General features: G+C 41.6%; 1 long non-coding RNA gene across 1 annotated transcript; it reads left to right on the top strand.

Annotated features, from left to right (window-relative positions):
* Positions 1-3,732: 3,732 nt before the first annotated feature.
* LOC147575020 (uncharacterized) lies at positions 3,733-5,995 on the top strand. Its single transcript, XR_015243339.1, has 2 exons — positions 3,733-3,816; positions 5,913-5,995. It is a non-coding gene; the product is annotated as an uncharacterized LOC147575020 (long non-coding RNA).
* Positions 5,996-6,440: the final 445 nt, after the last annotated feature.

Raw genomic sequence — 6,440 nt, 5'->3', positions numbered from 1 at the left:
GGTCAAGAGAGGAAAGTACAATTTCATGTTGCCCTTTCCTTCCCAAATCAACATTGGCAGGAAAAGAAAAAAAAAAAAAATTGTAATGGTGATTATGAATTGGCTGTCAGGTACCCATTGGTTGTCCATCTTTTCCCTCCTAGGGATAGCCCTTGCCTCCCTCATTTTTGTATCCTGAGCACTTGGCTTGGCAACTGTCAGGTTGGGGGTCCCCAGAATATGGCTAGACAGAAATGTGGGTTGTACTCCATTTGTAGCTAGGGTCCTACCAACGATTTCCAGATCTCAAAGGAATTCTCTAAATCTTTCTTTTGGTTATCTTTGGGAGTGGCTCTGGATCTTGGGAGGGAAAATTTTTTTCACCCTCTTTGGGGATGCCTTTTGTGTCCATGAGGTTATTTAATACTGCCAAGAATACTGTTTATCCCAGATGAAACCTGACAAGATATTCAAAAGCTTTGTTGTCGTTGTAAGTGGCCTTATGGTCAGAAGTTGGCCAAATTAGAAGCTGGTATTTAAAGCCTAGTAAGAATTTTTTTTTTTTTAAATTTTTTTTTCAACGTTTATCTATCTTTGGGACAGAGAGAGAGCACGAACGGGGGAGGGGCAGAGAGAGAGGGAGACACAGAATCGGAAACAGGCTCCAGGCTCTGAGCCATCAGCCCAGAGCCCGACGCGGGGCTCGAACTCACGGACCGCGAGATCGTGACCTGGCTGAAGTTGGACGCTTAACCGACTGCACCACCCAGGCGCCCCAAGCCTAGTAAGAATTTTTTAAGGCCTTCCCCCAAAGCTAAATGAAACTATGTACCAGAAGCAAATAAAACCATTTTGAAGCCTTTGTGGAAGGGTTTACTAAAACATTCCAAAGACACACAGATGTAAATCTAGAACATAGGAATCCTTTGATTTTCATCTTAGTTGAACATCTTCTCCCTGATCTAAAGAAACAAATAAAAGATAATATAGTAGGATGTGTATATATCAGCCTCTTTGTATCATTCTGGTTGCAGTCCATTTCTTTGAGGAATTAAAAACAACTATCCTTGTCCTACAAATTGAGTCTTTATAACAACAGAAATGTGACTCTAGAAACAACTCAAAGCCCACCTTTTTTTTTTTTTTTTTTTTTTTTTTTTTTACCAATCCCAAAACTTCCCCTATTCTTCTCAAAAGGCTTGCGAATATGGTATAAGATCTGGGCTTAGACAACAAAAATTCTCCTTGGTAGAACCTGTATTATTTCTCTGTGCCTTTTGAGATGAAATTCTTCTACCTGGTCTTCTCCAGGAACCAAGGGAATTCTTGTAAGAAGGGAAAAAGGAGGGGAAGGCTATTTTGAAAACTCGACCTATAGGGGCGCCTGGGTGGCGCAGTCGGTTGAGCGTCCCACTTCAGCCAGGTCACGATCTCGCGGTCCGTGAGTTCGAGCCCTGCGTCGGGCTCTGGGCTGATGGCTCGGAGCCTGGAGCCTCTTTCCGATTCTGTGTCTCCCTCTCTCTCTGCCCCTCCCCCGTTCATGCTCTGTCTCTCTCTGTCCCAAAAATAAATAAACGTTGAAAAAAAAATTAAAAAAAAAAAAAAAAGAAAACTCGACCTATAAAAAATCCTAACAATCTTTTCCACAAATATTAGTAAAAAGCTTCAGCCATCTGAACAGAAAAACTTAACTTCTTCCATCTGCCAGAAACAGTACTTGGATGCAACTGCCCTGTTATAAACTCGTGAATTTTGAATGATTACATATCTCTCCTGGCTGAAATTTTAAAGCAAAAACTGTAACATCTCAGTTTGCATCCTGTACTCTCAGAAATACAAAAAACCTAACCCAAATGTTTTTCAAGTTCATGTGGTCTAGGATAATCTTTGGTAAATAAAAGCTAGTTTACGTTTGTTTGTTTAATTGAAATAACCATGAGTTTAGAGTTATCAGCATTAAATATAATACTTTTATTCTCCCCGGGTTTTACTAAAAGTCAAATAAGCTCATGTTCTCTATGGTACAGAATTTATCAGCCAGAAAGATAATTTAAGATGATGGTTAGCTGTTTACTGTCTCATGAAATTTTCATGACTAATCTAAACATAATTAAGAACAATGAATCAAATAGATGTAAGTAAGATATAAGTTTATAAGTGAACTTTTAAACAATTATGCCTTAAGGTATGTCTACTTAAAAACCATTTTTAAAATCTTTTTGGTAACTTGAAACCTTAAATTTACCTGAAATAAGTGACCAGTCAAAAGCACAGGTAACAGCCCAGACTTGGGACTAGTATCTGAAGTAGAGAAAAATTTCGTGGGACTGAGACCTTAACCTGGGGACCCTGATGCTGTCTCCAGGTAAACAGTGTCAGAATCAAGTTGGACTGTAACACCCAGCAGCCATCAGAAAGTGGCTTGGTGGTTTTGGGGGAAAAACACACACACATTAGAATTGGAGTCAGAATTGTAATGGGTCATTAGGAATCTATGACAATTGAAAGGGAATTATACTTGTCCTTTTGGGGTTGCAGTAGAGGAAAACGACTGCACACTCAGTCCAAATCACCCTTTGGTGTCCCTTAATGCACCCAAAAGAAAGGTCAAGCACTACAGATAAAGAGAAAGACAAGCCCAGCAGTGCATTTTGGTACTGATGAATGCGGGACTGACTTGAGCCACAGGAACATTCTTTATATTCTTTCTGTCCAACTGCTCTCTTACAGACAGCTTCTGGTATAAATCAAATCCACCAACCAGGAGAGCACTGGGCTGTGATTCAGGAGTCACATACTTGCTCTGTGGCTTTGGGCTTTTTACATCTCCTCTCTGGGTCTTGATTTTAATATACATCAGATTAATGAGTTTAAGCAGACACTCTCTATAGCTCTGACACAATGTTGTCTTGGGTTTCCAATGCCCCATTTGCCCTGGGCAAGGGCACCTGTGTCCCTTGTTAGCTGGCTTGCCCCCTCTTCCTCTGCCCGCCTCCCTCCAAGGCAGTGCATCATTTTGGACCCCAAAGTGGTATTAGGCAGCCAGACAATCTCATTTACTCACAACCATTTCCGTCATCAGGACCCACTATATCCAGTGGCAATTTACCACACGTCGTTAATATGTTTGTTATATTTTGTTGGCGGAATATGAAAGTTCATCAGCAAGCCCGCACACAGGGAAAGCATATTGAAATGAGCATCGCAGATCTGTCAGGCTGGAGTTTATGGCCTTTTCTCAGTACTACACTGTAAGTAAAACAAGCTCTGATTGAGTCAGCAGCCTCCTGGGTACTCATTTGCCAAAGTGTGGGAATTTTAATGCTAAGTTTATCCGCCTGCATTAGGCAGGGAGGGCTGGGTGGGGAGGAGGTGGGCAGATTGCTTTCGCTTAGGGGTATTATAGACCAGCCTGCAAGTTCCACAGGCACCGGGAGGGAAGCTTTCAGTGGGTTTGGCCTCTTATCTTCTTATCGTCTTATAGATTTTGGAGATGTAGTACCCTGGAGTTTTAATACTCAGTTTGCAAATCCTCCTTTTAAAGCCAGTGCATTGAAATGCAAGAGAAAAGAGGAAGGAAAAAAAAAAAAAAAGAAAAGAAAAAGAAATATTCACTGAGGAATGGCACTGGGAAGAAAAAAAAGATGATGAAGAAGAAAGGGGAAGAGAGAATCATTAAAATCCCAGTTAGTGAACATGATTGATGCAAATATCCTTACACCTTGTCTCCTTTGCAGGCGACTTCCAGGAAGGGTTCAGGCGCCCTCACTGGGGAACTACATTCTCTGAACAGGACTTTGTAGATGCCGATGCTGTCTAAATGGATTACAAAGCTTTGTAAGTCCAAATTAATGCACTGGGAAAATGAATTTTGGAAACAAGATTTCTGTTTCTTCTTTCAGGCAATGCATAGGAAGCACAAAGTAGGGGGAACACATTTCTACCCATGGGAAGAGATCTGTTTCTCCGATTTGGGGAGGGTCAGACAGTTTTCAGCAGGTGGTTCACAGAAGTTGTGTGACTCAGAATAAGGTGTTATTAGTATTAACAGATAGTTATCTCATCGCAGCAATGGCAGTCACTACCATTTCTTCCTCCTCAGCAGGAAGGCTTATCCGTTGCTTTTTCCTTGAGCAGACATTTGGTATTCCAGGAGCCAGAATCTAGTTTTCATTCCAGTGGTGTGCGGCTGTGGGTCACCTGGCTAATGCAGGGGCCATTCCACATTCCAGAGACATGGAGCCGTGGTCATTTGGCATTCCAGAGGCGTTCTGAAGCTACAGGTCATTCATTATGCCAAGGTTACTTTCTCGGCCTGCAGAGCCGAGAGCCTTATTCTTTGCTAGTTGAGATTGGAAACCGCCAAGGAAGATGTAACTCCACTGGTGTCAGAAGGACAAAGATGGAAAGAAAGAGAGAGAAGATAAAAATTAACTGCAAAGAATTCTCAACTAGTTCTTAGAGAGGATGATGGGGCAATTCATGGTGCACGTGGAGTCAAAGATGAGTTTTTTGGGGAGGAGAAAGAAAAGTATAAGTACAAATCTGATTGTAATTAATTGTTCTGTCTTAATTGAATGAGAAGCAAGATATAACATAGTAACAAGAGATACCAGTGCTACAATCGGTCAAAGTTGGGTTCAAATCCTGCCTCTGCTCCCTATTGATTGTGTAATTTTGATTTATTTAGTCTCTTTAAACATCATTTTCATCATCTGTAAAATGGAGACAATGAGACAACCTGCCAGGGCGCCTAGTTGGCTCAGTCAGTGAAGGGTCGAGCTCTTGATCACTGCTCATGTCGTGATTCTCCTGGTTCATGAGATCAAGCTCTGTGTCAGGCTCTGTGCTGACAGAGCTGAGCCTGCTTAGGATTCTCTCTTTCCCTCTCTCTCTGCCCCTCCCCTACTTGTGCTCTCTCTCTCTCTCTCTCAAAATAAATAAATAAACATTAAAAAAAAGACAAACTGCCATTTTAAGATAACACTCTTTTTAAAAATTTTTTAATGTTTACTTATTTTTGAGAGAGACAGAGTGTGAGCAGGGGAGGGGCAGAGAGAGGGGGAGACACAGAATCCGAAGCAGGCTCCAGGCTCCAAGCTGTCAGCACAGAGTTTGATGCAGGGCTCGAACTCACAGACCACTAGATCATGACCTGAGCCAACGTCAGATGCTTAACCAACTGAGCCACCCAGGCGCCCCTAAGATAATACTCTTAAAAGTGTTTAGCACTGTCCCTGCCTCAAAGGAAAGACCCTACAAAAATTACTGTTGCTGTTGTTGTTGTTATTATTATTATTATTATTATTACTTATTGGGACACTCTTGAGTTTTAAAGATGAAGATGATGATAACTTTCCTTAATAATAATACCTATTCACTCTTTCCATTATCTTCTATCATATGTCAGCCACTGTGTCACAGAAGTCATTGTGCTAACTCTGGACAGATTAAGACTAGGCTGTGTCTAATGACCACAGATTCAATTCAATAGGGTCCCAGCAAATATCTGCTGGGTACAGTGCTCTTCTCTAATCCCAATAGTTGACCTAAAGATCAAGGGGATTTTTTTTTTTTTTTTTTTTTGCCACTGAGGAATCTATGACCTATAGTAAGATAACCATGGATAATGAGAAAGGGGGGAAAACATATGGAATTCACAGAATGATAAGAACTGTTTGTCTTAATGTGCACATAGATTGGACACGTCTCAGGCAGTCCAAAACACATGTATGATGGTGACAAGATGGTTGTACCATTCCCAGCATTGAATCTTTGTAAATTAAAATCTAACAGGACAGGTGGTTGAAGCCACATAAGGGAGAACCTTGATTTTCATGCTTAGGAGTATGCACTTTATTCCATAAGGAGTAATGACAAAAAGGAAAACAAAATTTGCTTTGCTTTACTTTTTGTTGTTTGTGTTCCTACAGGTGAATGATATAATCTATCCTTTACGGATCTCCCAACAGAATTGCCAAATATTGGAGCAAAATATATGTATGTTTCATATCAAGATCATCAACAGAGGACAAGTTGAATTATGGGGCAAAGGAGGCAAGCCAGACTGGGGATGGGGGGAGGGCAATGGTAGTAGAAGGGGACAGTGTCATGACTACAGGGAATTTATATGTGACCTGATTCACTGGTGGAAGCCAGGACCTTAGGGATGGGCTACCCACAGGGAAGCCCTAACTGTGCCTCAGCCAATAAGCTCAGATGGTAAGAGGAGGTTTCTGTGTGCATGGGGTGGCCTTGCAGGCTGCAGAGCCTACTTCAGAGGGTCACAGAGGGTGGCCTATGCATGCACTGGGGTGCTTGTTAAAAGTGGATTCTGTAATCCTCACCAGGAACAGATCTCCTTGGAGCAATCCCTCGTGGCCTCCAAGAAATAAAGGTCAAAGTTTCTAGCATACAGTTCTCAAAAGAAATAGCAAATCAAGTTGAAAAAGCACTCTTAG

This window comes from Puma concolor, chromosome D4 (assembly GCF_028749965.1).
Source record: "Puma concolor isolate L17-30 chromosome D4, mPumCon1.1.hap2, whole genome shotgun sequence".
Taxonomy (NCBI): Eukaryota; Metazoa; Chordata; class Mammalia; order Carnivora; family Felidae; genus Puma; species Puma concolor.
This window is presented reverse-complemented; position numbering and strand designations above follow the sequence as displayed.